Source organism: Osmia lignaria, unplaced genomic scaffold (genome assembly GCF_051020975.1).
Source record: "Osmia lignaria lignaria isolate PbOS001 unplaced genomic scaffold, iyOsmLign1 scaffold0003, whole genome shotgun sequence".
Classification (NCBI taxonomy): domain Eukaryota; kingdom Metazoa; phylum Arthropoda; class Insecta; order Hymenoptera; family Megachilidae; genus Osmia; species Osmia lignaria.
In genome coordinates, this window is record NW_027478160.1 from 21,058,592 (window position 1) to 21,078,965 (window position 20,374).

Genomic DNA, 20,374 nt, shown 5'->3' on the forward strand with positions numbered 1-20,374 from the left:
ATCTGCAAATATCTCGGAAACGAAGCGAGCTATGGCAAAATGTTAAGAGACCTTTTTTGTAGAGAATTAAGTTTCCTACAATTTATGTTCTATGATAGTTTTTGATCAGAAGCGTAGTTTTCGAGATATATCGTGATATTTAAAAGTTCCGAAGCCGCACCAACATAATAGGGATACAGAAACACCGTGGCCCCTTTCTTTGAGATAACTCTGCACTAGTGCGAGCCGCAAATGCCACTTCCAGCTTAGCTGTGCAGAAGAAGAACAACAAGAAGAAGAAATATCTCGAAATATGTCCGTCAGGCCCCTTCCCTTGAGATATATCTGCAAATCTCTCGGAAACGAACCGAGCTATGGCAAAATGTTAAGAGACCTTTTTTGTAGAGAATTATGTTTCCTACAATTTATGTTCTATGATATTTTTTGATCAGAAGCGTAGTTTTCGAGATATATCGAGATATTTAAAAGTTCCGAAGCCGCACCAACATAATAGAGATACAGAAACACCGTGGCCCCTTTCTTTGAGATAACTCTGCACTAGTGCGAGCCGCAAATGCCACTTCCAGCTTAGCTGTGCAGAAGAAGAACAACAAGAAGAAGAAATATCTCGAAATATGTCCGTCAGGCCCCTTCCCTTGAGATAAATCTGCAAATATCTCGGAAACCAAGCGAGCTATGGCAAAATGTTAAGAGACCTTTTTTGTAGAGAATTAAGTTTCCTACTTTTTATGTTCTATGATATTTTTTGATCAGATGCGTAGTTCTCGAGATATATCAAGATATTTAAAAGTTCCGAAGCCGCACCAACATAATAGAGATACAGAAACACCGTGGCCCCTTTCTTTGAGATAACTCTGCACTATTGCGAGCTGCAAATGCCACTTCCAGCTTAGCTGTGCAGAGGAAGAACAACAAGAAGAAGAAATATCTCGAAATATGTCCGTCAGGCCCCTTCCCTTGAGTTATATCTGCAAATATCTCGGAAACGAAGCGAGCTATGGCAAAATGTTAAGAGACCTTTTTTGTAGAGAATTAAGTTTCCTACTTTTTATGTTCTATGATATTTTTTGATCAGATGCGTAGTTCTCGAAATATATCAAGATATTTAAAAGTTCCGAAGCCGCACCAACATAATAGAGATACAGAAACACCGTGGCCCCGTTCTTTGAGATAACTCTGCACTATTGCGAGCTGCAAATGCCACTTCCAGCTTAGCTGTGCAGAGGAAGAACAACAAGAAGAAGAAATATCTCGAAATATGTCCGTCAGGCCAGTTCCTTTGAGCTGAATCTGCAAATATCTCGGAAACGAAGCGAGCTATGGCAAAATGTTAAGAGACCTATTTTGTAGAGAATTGAGTTTCCTACTTTTTATCTTCTATGATATTTTTTGATCAGATGCGTAGTTCTCGAGATATATCAAGATATTTAAAAGTTCCGAAGCCGCACCAACATAATAGAGATACAGAAACACCGTGGCCCCTCTCTTTGAGATAACTCTGCACTATTGCGAGCTGGAAATGCCACTTCCAGTTTAGCTGTGCAGAAGAAGAACAACAAGAAGAAGAAATATCTCGAAATATGTCCGTTAGGCCCCTTCCCTTGAGATAAATCTGCAAATATCTCGGAAACGAAGCGAGCTATGGCAAAATGTTAAGAGACCTTTTTTGTAGAGAATTAAGTTTCCTACTTTTTATGTTCTATGATATTTTTTGATCAGATGCGTAGTTCTCGAGATATATCAAGATATTTAAAAGTTCCGAAGCCGCACCAACATAATAGAGATACAGAAACACCGTGGCCCCTTTCTTTGAGATAACTCTGCACTGTTGCGAGCTGTAAATGCCACTTCCAGCTTAGCTGTGCAGAAGAAGAATAACAAGAAGAAGAAATATCTCGAAATATGTCCGTCAGGCCCCTTCCCTTGAGATATATCTGCAAATATCTCGGAAACGAAGCGAGCTATGGCAAAATGTTAAGAGACCTTTTTTGTAGAGAATTATGTTTCCTACAATTTAGGTTCTATGATATTTTTTGATCAGAAGCGTAGTTTTCGAGATGTATCGAGATATTTAAAAGTTCCGAAGCCGCACCAACATAATAGAGATACAGAAACACCGTGGCCCCTTTCTTTGAGATAACGCTGCGCTAGTGCGAGCCGCAAATGCCACTTCCAGCTTAGCTGTGCAGAAGAAGAACAACAAGAAGAAGAAATATCTCGAAATATGTCCGTCAGGCCCCTTCCCTTGAGATATATCTGCAAATATCTCGGAAACGAAGCGAGCTATGGCAAAATGTTAAGAGACCTTTTTTGTAGAGAATTCTGTTTCCTACAATTTATGTTCTATGATATTTTTTGATCAGAAGCGTAGTTTTCGAGATATATCGAGATATTTAAAAGTTCCGAAGCCGCACCAACATAATAGAGATACAGAAACACCGTGGCCCCTTTCTTTGAGATAACTCTGCACTATTGCGAGCTGTAAATGCCACTTCCAGCTTAGCTGTGCAGAAGAAGAATAACAAGAAGAAGAAATATCTCGAAATATGTCCGTCAGGCCCCTTCCCTTGAGATATATCTGCAAATATCTCGGAAACGAAGCGAGCTATGGCAAAATGTTAAGAGACCTTTTTTGTAGAGAATTAAGTTTCCTACTTTTTATGTTGTATGATATTTTTCGATCAGAGGCGTAGTTCTCGAGATATATCAAGATATTTAAAAGTTCCGAAGCCGCACCAACATAATAGAGATACAGAAACACCGTGGCCCCTTTCTTTGAGATAACTCTGCACGATTGCGAGCTGGAAATGTCACTTCCAGTTTAGCTGTGCAGAAGAAGAACAACAAGAAGAAGAAATATCTCGAAATATGTCCGTCAGGCCCCTTCCCTTGAGATATATCTGCAAATATCTCGGAAACGAAGCGAGCTATGGCAAAATGTTAAGAGACCTTTTTTGTAGAGAATTCTGTTTGCTACAATTTATGTTCTATGAAATTTTTTGATCAGAAGCGTAGTTTTCGAGATATATCGAGATATTTAAAAGTTCCGAAGCCGCGCCAACATAATAGAGATACAGAAACACCGTGGCCCCTCTCTTTGAGATAACTCTGCACTATTGCGAGCTGGAAATGCCACTTCCAGTTTAGCTGTGCAGAAGAAGAACAACAAGAAGAAGAAATATCTCGAAATATGTCCGTTAGGCCCCTTCCCTTGAGATAAATCTGCAAATATCTCGGAAACGAAGCGAGCTATGGCAAAATGTTAAGAGACCTTTTTTGTAGAGAATTAAGTTTCCTACTTTTTATGTTCTATGATATTTTTTGATCAGATGCGTAGTTCTCGAGATATATCAAGATATTTCAAAGTTCCGAAGCCGCACCAACATAATAGAGATACAGAAACACCGTGGCCCCTTTCTTTGAGATAACTCTGCACTATTGCGACCTGCAAATGCCACTTCCAGCTCAGCAGTGCAGAAGAAGAACAACAAGAAGAAGAAATATCTCGAAATATGTCCGTCAGGCCCCTTCCCTTGAGATAAATATGCAAATATCTCGGAAACGAAGCGAGCTATGGCAAAATGTTTAGAGACCTTTCCTGTAGAGAATTAAGTTTCCTACTTTTTATGTAGTATGATATTTTTTGATCAGATGCGTAGTTCTCGAGATATATCAAGATATTTAAAAGTTCCGAAGCCGCACCAACATAATAGAGATACAGCAACACCGTGGCCCGTTTCTTTGAGATAACTCTGCACTATTGCGCGCTGCAAATGCCACTTCCAGCTTAGCTGTGCAGAAGAAGAACAACAAGAAGAAGAAATATCTCGAAATATGTCCGTCAGGCCCCTTCCCTTGAGTTATATCTGCAAATATCTCGGAAACGAAGCGAGCTATGGCAAAATGTTAAGAGACCTTTTTTGTAGAGAATTAAGTTTCCTACTTTTTATGTTCTATGATATTTTTCGATCAGAGGCGTAGTTCTCGAGATATATCAAGATATTTAAAAGTTCCGAAGCCGCACCAACATAATAGAGATACAGAAACACCGTGGCCCCTTTCTTTGAGATAACTCTGCACGATTGCGAGCTGGAAATGCCACTTCCAGTTCAGCTGTGCAGAAGAAGAACAACAAGAAGAAGAAATATCTCGAAATATGTCCATCAGGACCCTTCCCTTGAGATAAATCTGCAAATATCTCGGAAACGAAGCGAGCTATGGCAAAATGTTAAGGGACCTTTTTTGTAGAGAATAATGTTTCCTACAATTTACGTTCTATGATATTTTTTGATCAGAAGCGTAGTTTTCGAGATATATCGAGATATTTGAAAGTTCCGAAGCCGCACCAACATAATAGAGATACAGAAACACCGTGGCCCCTTTCTTTGAGATAATTCTGCACTATTGCGACCTGCAAATGCCACTTCCAGCTCAGCTGTGCAGAAGAAGAACAACAAGAAGAAGAAATATCTCGAAATATGTCCGTCAGGCCCCTTCCCTTGAGATAAATCTGCAAATATCTCGGAAACGAAGCGAGCTATGGCAAAATGTTAAGAGACCTTTTTTGTAGAGAATTAAGTTTGCTACTTTTTACGTTCTATGATATTTTTTGATCAGATGCGTAGTTCTCGAGATATATCAAGATATTTAAAAGTTCCGAAGCCGCATCAACATAATAGAGATACAGAAACACCGTGGCCCCTTTCTTTGAGATAACTCTGCACTATTGCGAGCTGGAAATGCCACTTCCAGTTTAGCTGTGCAGAAGAAGAACAACAAGAAGAAGAAATATCTCGAAATATGTCCGTTAGGCCCCTTCCCTTGAGATAAATCTGCAAATATCTCGGAAACGAAGCGAGCTATGGCAAAATGTTAAGAGACCTTTTTTGTAGAGAATTAAGTTTCCTACTTTTTATGTTCTATGATATTTTTTGATCAGATGCGTAGTTCTCGAGATATATCAAGATATTTAAAAGTTCCGAAGCCGCACCAACATAATAGAGATACAGAAACAGCGTGGCCCCTCTCTTTGAGATAACTCTGCACTATTCCGAGCTGTAAATGCCACTTCCAGCTTAGCTGTGCAGAAGAAGACCAACAAGAAGAAGAAATATCTCGAAATATGTCCGTCAGGCCCCTTCCCTTGAGATAAATCTGCAAATATCTCGGAAACGAAGCGAGCTATCGCAAAATGTTAAGAGACCTTTTTTGTAGAGAATTAATTTTCCTACTTTTTATGTTCTATGATATTTTTTGATCAGATGCGTAGTTCTCGAGATATATCAAGATATTTAAAAGTTCCGAAGCCGCACCAACATAATAGGGATACAGAAACACCGTGGCCCCTTTCTTTGAGATAACTCTGCACTAGTGCGAGCCGCAAATGCCACTTCCAGCTTAGCTGTGCAGAAGAAGAACAACAAGAAGAAGAAATATCTCGAAATATGTCCGTCAGGCCCCTTCCCTTGAGATAAATCTGCAAATATCTCGGAAACGAAGCGAGCTATGGCAAAATGTGAAGAGACGTTTTTTGTCGAGAATTATGTTTCCTACAATTTATGTTCTATGATATTTTCTGATCAGAAGCGTAGTTTTCGCGATATATCGAGATATTTAAAAGTTCCGAAGCCGCACCAACATAATAGAGATACAGAAACACCGTGGCCCCTTTCTTTGAGATAACTCTGCACGATTGCGAGCTGGAAATACCACTTCCAGTTTAGCTGTGCAGAAGAAGAACAACAAGAAGAAGAAATATCTCGAAATATGTCCGACAGGCCCCTTCCCTTGAGATAAATCTGCAAATATCTCGGAAACGAAGCGAGCTATGGCGAAATGTTAAGAGACCTTTTTTGTAGAGAATCAAGTTTCCTACGTTTTATCTTCTATGATATTTTTTGATCAGATGCGTAGTTCTCGAGATATATCAAGATATTTAAAAGTTCCGAAGCCGCACCAACATAATAGAGATACAGAAATACCGTGGCCCCTCTCTTTGAGATAACTCTGCACTATTGCGAGCTGCAAATGCCACTTCCAGCTTAGCTGTGCAGAAGAAGAACAACAAGAAGAAGAAACATCTCGAAATATGTCCGTCAGGCCCCTTCCCTTGAGATAAATCTGCAAATATCTCGGAAACGAAGCGAGCTATGGCAAAATGTTTAGAGACCTTTCTTGTAGAGAATTAAGTTTCCCACTTTTTATGTAGTATGATATTTTTTGATCAGATGCGTAGTTCTCGAGATATATCAAGATATTTAAAAGTTCCGAAGCCGCACCAACATAATAGAGATACAGAAACACCGTGGCCCCTTTCTTTGAGATAACTCTGCACTATTGCGCGCTGCAAATGCCACTTCCAGCTTAGCTGTGCAGAAGAAGAACAACAAGAAGAAGAAATATCTCGAAATATGTCCGTCAGGCCCCTTCCCTTGAGATAAATCTGCAAATATCTCGGAAACGAAGCGAGCTATGGCAAAATGTTAAGAGACCGTTTTTGTAGAGAATTAAGTTTCCTACTTTTTATGTTCTATGATATTTTTCGATCAGAGGCGTAGTTCTCGAGATATATCAAGATATTTAAAAGTTCCGAAGCCGCACCAACATAATAGAGATACAGAAACACCGTGGCCCCTTTCTTTGAGATAACTCTGCACGATTGCGAGCTGGAAATGCCACTTCCAGTTTAGCTGTGCAGAAGAAGAACAACAAGAAGAAGAAATATCTCGAAATATGTCCGTCAGACCCCTTCCCTTGAGATGAATCTGCAAATATCTCGGAAACGAAGCGAGCTATGGCAAAATGTTAAGAGACCTTTTTTGTAGAGAATAATGTTTCCTACAATTTACGTTCTATGATATTTTTTGATCAGAAGCGTAGTTTTCGAGATATATCGAGATATTTAAAAGTTCCGAAGCCGCACCAACATAATAGAGATACAGAAACACCGTGGCCCCTTTCTTTGAGATAACTGTGCACTAGTGCGAGCCGCAAATGCCACTTCCAGCTTAGCTGTGCAGAAGAAGAACAACAAGAAGAAGAAATATCTCGAAATATGTCCGTCAGGCCCCTTCCCTCGAGATAAATCTGCAAATATCTCGGAAACGAAGCGAGCTATGGCAAAATGTTAAGAGACCTTTTTTGTAGAGAATTAAGTTTCCTACTTTTTATGTTTTATGATATTTTTTGATCGGATGCGTAGTTCTCGAGATATATCAAGATATTTAAAAGTTCCGAAGCCGCACCAACATAATAGAGATACAGAAACACCGTGGCCCCTTTCTTTGAGATAACTCTGCACTATTGCGACCTGCAAATGCCACTTCCAGCTTAGCTGTGCAGAAGAAGAACAACAAGAAGAAGAAATATCTCGAAATATGTCCGTCAGGCCCGTTCCCTTGAGAGAAATCTGCAAATATCTCGGAAACGAAGCGAGCTATGGCAAAATGTTAAGAGACCTTTTTTGTACAGAATTATCTTTCCTACAATTTACGTTCTCCGATATTTTTTGATCAGAAGCGTAGTTTTCGAGATATATCGAGATATTTAAAAGTTCCGAAGCCGCACCAACATAATAGAGATACAGAAACACCGTGGCCCCTTTCTTTGAGATAACTCTGCACTATTGCGACCTGCAAATGCCACTTCCAGCTTAGCTGTGCAGAAGAAGAACAACAAGAAGAAGAAATATCTCGAAATATGTCCGTCAGGCCCCTTCCCTTGAGATAAATATGCAAATATCTCGGAAACGAAGCGAGCTATGGCAAAATGTTAAGAGACCTTTTTTGTAGAGAATTAAGTTTCCTACTTTTTATGTTCTATGATATTTTTTGATCAGATGCGTTGTTCTCGAGATATATCAAGATATTTAAAAGTTCCGAAGCCGCACCAACATAATAGAGATACAGAAACACCGTGGCCCCTTTCTTTGAGATAACTCTGCACGATTGCGAGCTGGAAATGCCACTTCCAGTTTAGCTGTGCAGAAGAAGAACAACAAGAAGAAGAAATATCTCGAAATATGTCCATCAGGACCCTTCCCTTGAGATAAATCTGCAAATATCTCGGAAACGAAGCGAGCTATGGCAAAATGTTAAGAGACCTTTTTTGTAGAAAATTAGGTTTCCTACTTTTTATGTTCTATGATATTTTTTGATCAGATGCGTAGTTCTCGAGATATATTAAGATATTTAAAAGTTCCGAAGCCGCACCAACATAATAGAGATACAGAAACACCGTGGCCCCTTTCTTTGAGATAACTCTGCACTATTGCGAGCTGTAAATGCCACCTCCAGCTTAGCTGTGCAGAAGAAGAACAACAAGAAGAAGAAATATCTCGAAATATGTCCGTCAGGCCCCTGCCCTTGAGATATATCTGCAAATATCTCGGAAACGAAGCGAGCTATGGCAAAATGTTAAGAGACCTTTTTTGTAGAGAATTATGTTTCCTACAATTTATGTTCTATAATATTTTTTGATCAGATGCGTAGTTCTCGAGATATATCAAGATATTTAAAAGTTCCGAAACCGCACCAACATAACAGAGATACAGAAACACCGTGGCCCCTTTCTTTGAGATAACTCTGCACTAGTGCGAGCCGCAAATGCCGCTTCCAGCTTAGCTGTGCAGAAGAAGAACAACAAGAAGAAGAAATATCTCGAAATATGTCCGTTAGGCCCCTTCCCTTGAGATAAATCTGCAAATATCTCGGAAACGAAGCGAGCTATGGCAAAATGTTGAGAGACCTTTTTTGTAGAGAATTAAGTTTCCTACATTTTATGTTCTATGATATTTTTTGATCAGATGCGTAGTTCTCGAGATATATCAAGATATTTAAAAGTTCCGAAGCCGCACCAACATAATAGAGATACAGAAACACCGTGGCTCCTTTCTTTGAGATAAGTCTGCACTAGTGCGAGCCGCAAATGCCACTTCCAGCTTAGCTGTGCAGAAGAAGAACAACAAGAAGAAGAAATATCTCGAAATATGTCCGTCAGGCCCCTTCCCTTGAGATAAATCTGCAAATATCTCGGAAACGAAGCGAGCTATGGCAAAATGTTGAGAGACCTTTTTTGTAGAGAATTAAGTTTCCTACTTTTTATGTTCTATGATATTTTTTGATCAGAAGCGTAGTTTTCGAGATATATCGAGATATTTAAAAGTTCCGAAGCCGCACCAACATAATAGGGATACAGAAACACCGTGGCCCCTTTCTTTGAGATAACTCTGCACTAGTGCGAGCCGCAAGTGCCACTTCCAGCTTAGCTGTGCAGAAGAAGAACAACAAGAAGAAGAAATATCTCGAAATATGTCCGTCAGGCGCCTTCCCTTGAGATAAATCTGCAAATATCTCGGAAACGAAGCGAGCTATGGCAAAATGTTAAGAGACCTTTTTTGTAGAAAATTAGGTTTCCTACTTTTTATGTTCTATGATATTTTTTGATCAGATGCGTAGTTCTCGAGATATATTAAGATATTTAAAAGTTCCGAAGCCGCACCAACATAATAGAGATACAGAAACACCGTGGCCCCTTTCTTTGAGATAACTCTGCACTATTGCGAGCTGTAAATGCCACCTCCAGCTTAGCTGTGCAGAAGAAGAACAACAAGAAGAAGAAATATCTCGAAATATGTCCGTCAGGCCCCTGCCCTTGAGATATATCTGCAAATATCTCGGAAACGAAGCGAGCTATGGCAAAATGTTAAGAGACCTTTTTTGTAGAGAATTACGTTTCCTACAATTTATGTTCTATAATATTTTTTGATCAGATGCGTAGTTCTCGAGATATATCAAGATATTTAAAAGTTCCGAAACCGCACCAACATAACAGAGATACAGAAACACCGTGGCCCCTTTCTTTGAGATAACTCTGCACTATTGCGAGCTGCAAATGCCACTTCCAGCTTAGCTGTGCAGAAGAAGAACAACAAGAAGAAGATGTATCTCGAAATATGACCGTCAGGCCCCTTCCCTTGAGATAAATCTGCAAATATCTCGGAAACGAAGAGAGCTATGGCAAAATGTTAAGAGACCTTTTTTGGAGAGAATTAAGTTTCCTACTTTTTATGTTCTATGATATTTTTTGATCAGATGCGTAGTTCTCGAGATATATCAAGATATTTAAAAGTTCCGAAGCCGCACCAACATAATAGAGATACAGAAACACCGTGGCCCCTTTCTTTGAGATAACTCTGCACTATTGCGAGCTGTAAATGCCACTTCCAGCTTAGCTGTGCAGAAGAAGAACAACAAGAAGAAGAAATATCTCGAAATATGTCCGTCAGGCCCCTTCCCTTGAGATAAATCTGCAAATATCTCGGAAACGAAGCGAGCTATGGCAAAATGTTGAGAGACCTTTTTTGTAGAGAATTAAGTTTCCTACTTTTTATGTTCTATGATATTTTTCGATCAGAGGCGTAGTTCTCGAGATATATCAAGATATTTAAAAGTTCCGAAGCCGCACCAACATAATAGAGATACAGAAACACCGTGGCCCCTTTCTTTGAGATAACTCTGCACTAGTGCGAGCCGCAAATGCCGCTTCCAGCTTAGCTGTGCAGAAGAAGAACAACAAGAAGAAGAAATATCTCGAAATATGTCCGTTAGGCCCCTTCCCTTGAGATAAATCTGCAAATATCTCGGAAACGAAGCGAGCTATGGCAAAATGTTAAGAGACCTTTTTTGTAGAGAATTAAGTTTCCTACATTTTATGTTCTATGATATTTTTTGATCAGATGCGTAGTTCTCGAGATATATCAAGATATTTAAAAGTTCCGAAGCCGCACCAACATAATAGAGATACAGAAACACCGTGGCCCCTTTCTTTGAGATAACTCTGCACTATTGCGAGCTGTAAATGCCACTTCCAGCTTAGCTGTGCAGAAGAAGAACAACAAGAAGAAGAAATATCTCGAAATATGTCCGTCAGGCCCCTTCCCTTGAGATAAATATGCAAATATCTCGGAAACGAAGCGAGCTATGGCAAAATGTTAAGAGACCTTTTTTGTACAGAATTATGTTTCCTACTTTTTATGTTCTATGATATTTTTTGATCAGATGCGTAGTTCTCGAGATATATTAAGATATTTAAAAGTTCCGAAGCCGCACCAACATAATAGAGATACAGAAACACCGTGGCCCCTTTCTTTGAGATAACTCTGCACTATTGCGAGCTGTAAATGCCACCTCCAGCTTAGCTGTGCAGAAGAAGAACAACAAGAAGAAGAAATATCTCGAAATATGTCCGTCAGGCCCCTGCCCTTGAGATATATCTGCAAATATCTCGGAAACGAAGCGAGGTATGGCAAAATGTTAAGAGACCGTTTTTGTAGACAATTATGTTTCCTACAATTTATGTTCTATGATATTTTTTGATCAGATGCGTAGTTCTCGAGATATATCAAGATATTTAAAAGTTCCGAAACCGCACCAGCATAACAGAGATACAGAAACACCGTGGCCCCTTTCTTTGAGATAACTCTGCACTAGTGCGAGCCGCAAATGCCGCTTCCAGCTTAGCTGTGCAGAAGAAGAACAACAAGAAGAAGAAATATCTCGAAATATGTCCGTTAGGCCCCTTCCCTTGAGATAAATCTGCAAATATCTCGGAAACGAAGCGAGCTATGGCAAAATATTAAGAGACCTTTTTTGTAGAGAATTAAGCTTCCTACATTTTATGTTCTATGATATTTTTTGATCAGATGCGTAGTTCTCGAGATATATTAAGATATTTAAAAGTTCCGAAGCCGCACCAACATAATAGAGATACAGAAACACCGTGGCCCCTTTCTTTGAGATAACTCTGCACTATTGCGAGCTGCAAATGCCACTTCCAGTTTAGCTGTGCAGAAGAAGAACAACAAGAAGAAGAAATATCTCGAAATATGTCCGTCAGGCCAGTTCCTTTGAGCTGAATTTGCAGATATCTCGGAAACGAAGCGGGCTATGGCAAAATGTTAAGAGACGTTTTTTGTAGAGAATTATGTTTCCTACAATTTATGTTCTATGATATTTTTTGATCAGAAGCGTAGTTTTCGAGATATATCGAGATATTTAAAAGTTCCGAAGCCGCACCAACATAATAGGGATACAGAAACACCGTGGCCCCTTTCTTTGAGATAACTCTGCACTAGTGCGAGCCGCAAGTGCCACTTCCAGCTTAGCTGTGCAGAAGAAGAACAACAAGAAGAAGAAATATCTCGAAATATGTCCGTCAGGCGTCTTCCCTTGAGATAAATCTGCAAATATCTCGGAAACGAAGCGAGCTATGGCAAAATGTTAAGAGACCTTTTTTGTAGAAAATTAGGTTTCCTACTTTTTATGTTCTATGATATTTTTTGATCAGATGCGTAGTTCTCGAGATATATTAAGATATTTAAAAGTTCCGAAGCCGCACCAACATAATAGAGATACAGAAACACCGTGGCCCCTTTCTTTGAGATAACTCTGCACTATTGCGAGCTGCAAATGCCACTTCCAGCTTAGCTGTGCAGAAGAAGAACAACAAGAAGAAGAAATATCTCGAAATATGTCCGTCAGGCCCCTGCCCTTGAGATATATCTGCAAATATCTCGGAAACGAAGCGAGCTATGGCAAAATCTTAAGAGAGCTTTTTTGTAGACAATTATGTTTCCTACAATTTATGTTCTATGATATTTTTTGATCAGATGCGTAGTTCTCGAGATATATCAAGATATTTAAAAGTTCCGAAACCGCACCAACATAACAGAGATACAGAAACACCGTGGCCCCTTTCTTTGAGATAACTCTGCACTAGTGCGAGCCGCAAATGCCGCTTCCAGCTTAGCTGTGCAGAAGAAGAACAACAAGAAGAAGAAATATCTCGAAATATGTCCGTTAGGCCCCTTCCCTTGAGATAAATCTGCAAATATCTCGGAAACGAAGAGGGCTATGGCAAAATGTTAAGAGACCTTTTTTGTAGAGAATTAAGTTTCCTACTTTTTATGTTCTATGATATTTTTTGATCAGATGCGTAGTTCTCGAGATATATCAAGATATTTAAAAGTTCCGAAGCCGCACCAACATAATAGAGATACAGAAACACCGTGGCCCCTTTCTTTGAGATAACTCTGCACTATTGCGAGCTGTAAATGCCACTTCCAGCTTAGCTGTGCAGAAGAAGAACAACAAGAAGAAGAAATATCTCGAAATATGTCCGTCAGGCCCCTGCCCTTGAGATAAATCTGCAAATATCTCGGAAACGAAGCGAGCTATGGCAAAATATTAAGAGACCTTTTTTGTAGAGAATTAAGTTTCCTACATTTTATGTTCTATGATATTTTTTGATCAGATGCGTAGTTCTCGAGATATATTAAGATATTTAAAAGTTCCGAAGCCGCACCAACATAATAGAGATACAGAAACACCGTGGCCCCGTTCTTTGAGATAACTCTGCACTATTGCGAGCTGCAAATGCCACTTCCAGCTTAGCTGTGCAGAAGAAGAACAACAAGAAGAAGAAGTATCTCGAAATATGTCCGTCAGGCCCCTTCCCTTGAGATAAATCTGCAAATATCTCGGAAACGAAGCGAGCTATGGCAAAATGTTAAGAGACCTTTTTTGTAGAGAATTAAGTTTCCTACTTTTTACGTTCTATGATATTTTTTGATCAGATGCGTAGTTCTCGAGATATATTAAGATATTTAAAAGTTCCGAAGCCGCACCAACATAATAGAGATACAGAAACACCGTGGCCCCTTTCTTTGAGATAACTCTGCACTATTGCGAGCTGCAAATGCCACTTCCAGCTTAGCTGTGCAGAAGAAGAACAACAAGAAGAAGATGTATCTCGAAATATGACCGTCAGGCCCCTTCCCTTGAGATAAATCTGCAAATATCTCGGAAACGAAGAGAGCTATGGCAAAATGTTAAGAGACCTTTTTTGTAGAGAATTAAGTTTCCTACTTTTTATGTTCTATGATATTTTTTGATCAGATGCGTAGTTCTCGAGATATATCAAGATATTTAAAAGTTCCGAAGCCGCACCAACATAATAGAGATACAGAAACACCGTGGCCCCTTTCTTTGAGATAACTCTGCACTATTGCGAGCTGTAAATGCCACTTCCAGCTTAGCTGTGCAGAAGAAGAACAACAAGAAGAAGAAATATCTCGAAATATGTCCGTCAGGCCCCTGCCCTTGAGATATATCTGCAAATACATCGGAAACGAAGCGAGCTATGGCAAAATGTTAAGAGACCTTTTTTGTAGAGAATTATGTTTCCTACAATTTATGTTCTATGATATTTTTTGATCAGAAGCGTAGTTTTCGAGATATATCGAGATATTTAAAGGTTCCGAAGCCGCACCAACATAATAGAGATACAGAAACACCGTGGCCCCTTTCTTTGAGATAACTCTGCACTATTGCGAGCTGCAAATGCCACTTCCAGCTTAGCTGTGCAGAGGAAGAACAACAAGAAGAAGAAGTATCTCGAAATATGTCCGTCAGGCCCGTTCCTTTGAGCTGAATCTGCAAATATCTCGGAAACGAAGCGAGCTATGGCAAAATGTTAAGAGACGTTTTTTGTAGTGAATTATGTTTCCTACAATTTATGTTCTATGATATTTTTTGATCAGATGCGTAGTTCTCGAGATATATTAAGATATTTAAAAGTTCCGAAGCCGCACCAACATAATAGAGATACAGAAACACCGTGGCTCCTTTCTTTGAGATAACTCTGCACTATTGCGAGCTGCAAATGCCACTTCCAGCTTAGCTGTGCAGAAGAAGAACAACAAGAAGAAGAAATATCTCGAAATATGTCCGTCAGGCCCCTGCCCTTGAGATATATCTGCAAATATCTCGGAAACGAAGCGAGCTATGGCAAAATGTTAAGAGACCGTTTTTGTAGAGAATTATGTTTCCTACAATTTATGTTCTATGATATTTTTTGATCAGATGCGTAGTTCTCGAGATATATCAAGATATTTAAAAGTTCCGAAACCGCACCAGCATAACAGAGATACAGAAACACCGTGGCCCCGTTCTTTGAGATAACTCTGCACTATTGCGAGCTGCAAATGCCACTTCCAGCTTAGCTGTGCAGAAGAAGAACAACAAGAAGAAGAAGTATCTCGAAATATGTCCGTCAGGCCCCTTCCCTTGAGATAAATCTGCAAATATCTCGGAAACGAAGCGAGCTATGGCAAAATGTTAAGAGACCTTTTTTGTAGAGAATTAAGTTTCCTACTTTTTACGTTCTATGATATTTTTTGATCAGATGCGTAGTTCTCGAGATATATTAAGATATTTAAAAGTTCCGAAGCCGCACCAACATAATAGAGATACAGAAACACCGTGGCCCCTTTCTTTGAGATAACTCTGCACTATTGCGAGCTGCAAATGCCACTTCCAGCTTAGCTGTGCAGAAGAAGAACAACAAGAAGAAGATGTATCTCGAAATATGACCGTCAGGCCCCTTCCCTTGAGATAAATCTGCAAATATCTCGGAAACGAAGAGAGCTATGGCAAAATGTTAAGAGACCTTTTTTGTAGAGAATTAAGTTTCCTACTTTTTATGTTCTATGATATTTTTTGATCAGATGCGTAGTTCTCGAGATATATCAAGATATTTAAAAGTTCCGAAGCCGCACCAACATAATAGAGATACAGAAACACCGTGGCCCCTTTCTTTGAGATAACTCTGCACTATTGCGAGCTGTAAATGCCACTTCCAGCTTAGCTGTGCAGAAGAAGAACAACAAGAAGAAGAAATATCTCGAAATATGTCCGTCAGGCCCCTGCCCTTGAGATATATCTGCAAATACATCGGAAACGAAGCGAGCTATGGCAAAATGTTAAGAGACCTTTTTTGTAGAGAATTATGTTTCCTACAATTTATGTTCTATGATATTTTTTGATCAGAAGCGTAGTTTTCGAGATATATCGAGATATTTAAAGGTTCCGAAGCCGCACCAACATAATAGAGATACAGAAACACCGTGGCCCCTTTCTTTGAGATAACTCTGCACTATTGCGAGCTGCAAATGCCACTTCCAGCTTAGCTGTGCAGAGGAAGAACAACAAGAAGAAGAAGTATCTCGAAATATGTCCGTCAGGCCCGTTCCTTTGAGCTGAATCTGCAAATATCTCGGAAACGAAGCGAGCTATGGCAAAATGTTAAGAGACGTTTTTTGTAGTGAATTATGTTTCCTACAATTTATGTTCTATGATATTTTTTGATCAGATGCGTAGTTCTCGAGATATATTAAGATATTTAAAAGTTCCGAAGCCGCACCAACATAATAGAGATACAGAAACACCGTGGCTCCTTTCTTTGAGATAACTCTGCACTATTGCGAGCTGCAAATGCCACTTCCAGCTTAGCTGTGCAGAAGAAGAACAACAAGAAGAAGAAATATCTCGAAATATGTCCGTCAGGCCCCTGCCCTTGAGATATATCTGCAAATATCTCGGAAACGAAGCGAGCTATGGCAAAATGTTAAGAGACCGTTTTTGTAGAGAATTATGTTTCCTACAATTTATGTTCTATGATATTTTTTGATCAGATGCGTAGTTCTCGAGATATATCAAGATATTTAAAAGTTCCGAAACCGCACCAGCATAACAGAGATACAGAAACACCGTGGCCCCTTTCTTTGAGATAACTCTGCACTAGTGCGAGCCGCAAATGCCGCTTCCAGCTTAGCTGTGCAGAAGAAGAACAACAAGAAGAAGAAATATCTCGAAATATGTCCGTTAGGCCCCTTCCCTTGAGATAAATCTGCAAATATCTCGGAAACGAAGCGAGCTATGGCAAAATATTAAGAGGTCTTTTTTGTAGAGAATTAAGTTTCCTACATTTTATGTTCTATGATATTTTTTGATCAGATGCGTAGTTCTCGAGATATATTAAGATATTTAAAAGTTCCGAAGCCGCACCAACATAATAGAGATACAGAAACACCGTGGCCCCGTTCTTTGAGATAACTCTGCACTATTGCGAGCTGCAAATGCCACTTCCAGCTTAGCTGTGCAGAAGAAGAACAACAAGAAGAAGAAGTATCTCGAAATATGTCCGTCAGGCCCCTTCCCTTGAGATAAATCTGCAAATATCTCGGAAACGAAGCGAGCTATGGCAAAATGTTAAGAGACCTTTTTTGTAGAGAATTAAGTTTCCTACTTTTTACGTTCTATGATATTTTTTGATCAGATGCGTAGTTCTCGAGATATATTAAGATATTTAAAAGTTCCGAAGCCGCACCAACATAATAGAGATACAGAAACACCGTGGCCCCTTTCTTTGAGATAACTCTGCACTATTGCGAGCTGCAAATGCCACTTCCAGCTTAGCTGTGCAGAAGAAGAACAACAAGAAGAAGATGTATCTCGAAATATGACCGTCAGGCCCCTTCCCTTGAGATAAATCTGCAAATATCTCGGAAACGAAGAGAGCTATGGCAAAATGTTAAGAGACCTTTTTTGTAGAGAATTAAGTTTCCTACTTTTTATGTTCTATGATATTTTTTGATCAGATGCGTAGTTCTCGAGATATATCAAGATATTTAAAAGTTCCGAAGCCGCACCAACATAATAGAGATACAGAAACACCGTGGCCCCTTTCTTTGAGATAACTCTGCACTATTGCGAGCTGTAAATGCCACTTCCAGCTTAGCTGTGCAGAAGAAGAACAACAAGAAGAAGAAATATCTCGAAATATGTCCGTCAGGCCCCTGCCCTTGAGATATATCTGCAAATATATCGGAAACGAAGCGAGCTATGGCAAAATGTTAAGAGACCTTTTTTGTAGAGAATTATGTTTCCTACAATTTATGTTCTATGATATGTTTTGATCAGAAGCGTAGTTTTCGAGATATATCGAGATATTTAAAGGTTCCGAAGCCGCACCAACATAATAGAGATACAGAAACACCGTGGCCCCTTTCTTTGAGATAACTCTGCACTATTGCGAGCTGCAAATGCCACTTCCAGCTTAGCTGTGCAGAGGAAGAACAACAAGAAGAAGAAGTATCTCGAAATATGTCCGTCAGGCCCGTTCCTTTGAGCTGAATCTGCAAATATCTCGGAAACGAAGCGAGCTATGGCAAAATGTTAAGAGACGTTTTTTGTAGTGAATTATGTTTCCTACAATTTATGTTCTATGATATTTTTTGATCAGATGCGTAGTTCTCGAGATATATTAAGATATTTAAAAGTTCCGAAGCCGCACCAACATAATAGAGATACAGAAACACCGTGGCTCCTTTCTTTGAGATAACTCTGCACTATTGCGAGCTGCAAATGCCACTTCCAGCTTAGCTGTGCAGAAGAAGAACAACAAGAAGAAGAAGTATCTCGAAATATGTCCGTCAGGCCTATTCCCTTGAGATAAATCTGCAAATATCTCGGAAACGAAGAGAGCTATGGCAAAATGTTAAGAGACCTTTTTTGTAGAGAATTAAGTTTCCTACTTTTTATGTTCTATGATATTTTTTGATCAGAAGCGTAGTTTTCGAGATATATCGAGATATTTAAAGGTTCCGAAGCCGCACCAACATAATAGAGATACAGAAACACCGTGGCCCCTTTCTTTGAGATAACTCTGCACTATTGCGAGCTGCAAATGCCACTTCCAGCTTAGCTGTGCAGAGGAAGAACAACAAGAAGAAGAAGTATCTCGAAATATGTCCGTCAGGCCCGTTCCTTTGAGCTGAATCTGCAAATATCTCGGAAACGAAGCGAACTATGGCAAAATGTTAAGAGACGTTTTTTGTAGTGAATTATGTTTCCTACAATTTATGTTCTATGATATTTTTTGATCAGAAGCGTAGTTTTCGAGATATATCGAGATATTTAAAAGTTCCGAAGCCGCACCAACATAATAGAGATACAGAAACACCGTGGCTCCTTTCTTTGAGATAACTCTGCACTAGTGCGAGCCGCAAATGCCACTTCCAGCTTAGCTGTGCAGAAGAAGAACAACAAGAAGAAGAAATATCTCGAAATATGTCCGTCAGGCCCCTTCCCTTGAGATAAATCTGCAAATATCTCGGAAACGAAGCGAGCTATGGCAAAATGTTAAGAGACCGTTTTTGTAGAGAATTAAGTTTCCTACTTTTTATGTTCTATGATATTTTTTGATCAGATGCGTAGTTCTCGAGATATATCAAGATATTTAAAAGTTCCGAAGCCGCACCAACATAATAGAGATACAGAAACACCGTGGCCCCTTTCTTTGAGATAACTCTGCACTATTGCGAGCTGCAAATGCCACTTCCAGCTTAGCTGTGCAGAAGAAGAACAACAAGAAGAAGAAATATCTCGAAATATGTCCGGCAGGCCCCTTCCCTTGAGATAAATCTGCAAATATCTCGGAAACGAAGCGAGCTATGGCAAAATGTTAAGAGACCGTTTTTGTAGAGAATTAAGTTTCCTACTTTTTATGTTCTATGATATTATTTGATCAGATGCGTAGTTCTCGAGATATATCAAGATATTTAAAAGTTCCGAAGCCGCACCAACATAATAGAGATACAGAAACACCGTGGCCCCTTTCTTTGAGATAACTCTGCACTATTGCGAGCTGCAAATGCCACTTCCAGCTTAGCTGTGCAGAGGAAGAACAACAAGAAGAAGAAGTATCTCGAAATATGTCCGTCAGGCCCGTTCCTTTGAGCTGAATCTGCAAATATCTCGGAAACGAAGCGAGCTATTGCAAAATGTTAAGAGACGTTTTTTGTAGAGAATTAAGTTTCCTACTTTTTATGTTCTATGATATTTTTCGATCAGAGGCGTAGTTCTCGAGATATATCAAGATATTTAAAAGTTCCGAAGCCGCACCAACATAATAGAGATACAGAAACACCGTGGCCCCTTTCTTTGAGATAACTCTGCACGATTGCGAGCTGGAAATGCCACTTCCAGCTTAGCTGTGCAGAAGAAGAACAACAAGAAGAAGAAATATCTCGAAATATGTCCGTCAGGCCCCTTCCCTTGAGATAAATCTGCAAATATCTCGGAAACGAAGCGAGCTATGGCAAAATGTTAAGAGACCCTTTTTGTAGAGAATTATGTTTCCTACAATTTATGTTCTATAATATTTTTAGATCAGAAGCGTAGTTTTCGAGATATATCGAGATATTTAAAGGTTCCGAAGCCGCACCAACATAATAGAGATACAGAAACACCGTGGCCCCTTTCTTTGAGATAACTCTGTACTAGTGCGAGCCGCAAATGCCACTTCCAGCTTAGCTGTGCAGAAGAAGAACAACAAGAAGAAGAAATATCTCGAAATATGTCCGTCAGGCCCCTTCCCTTGAGATAAATCCGCAAATATCTCGGAAACGAAGCGAGCTATGGCAAAATGTTAAGAGACCTTTTTTGTAGAGAATTAGGTTTCCCACTTTTTATGT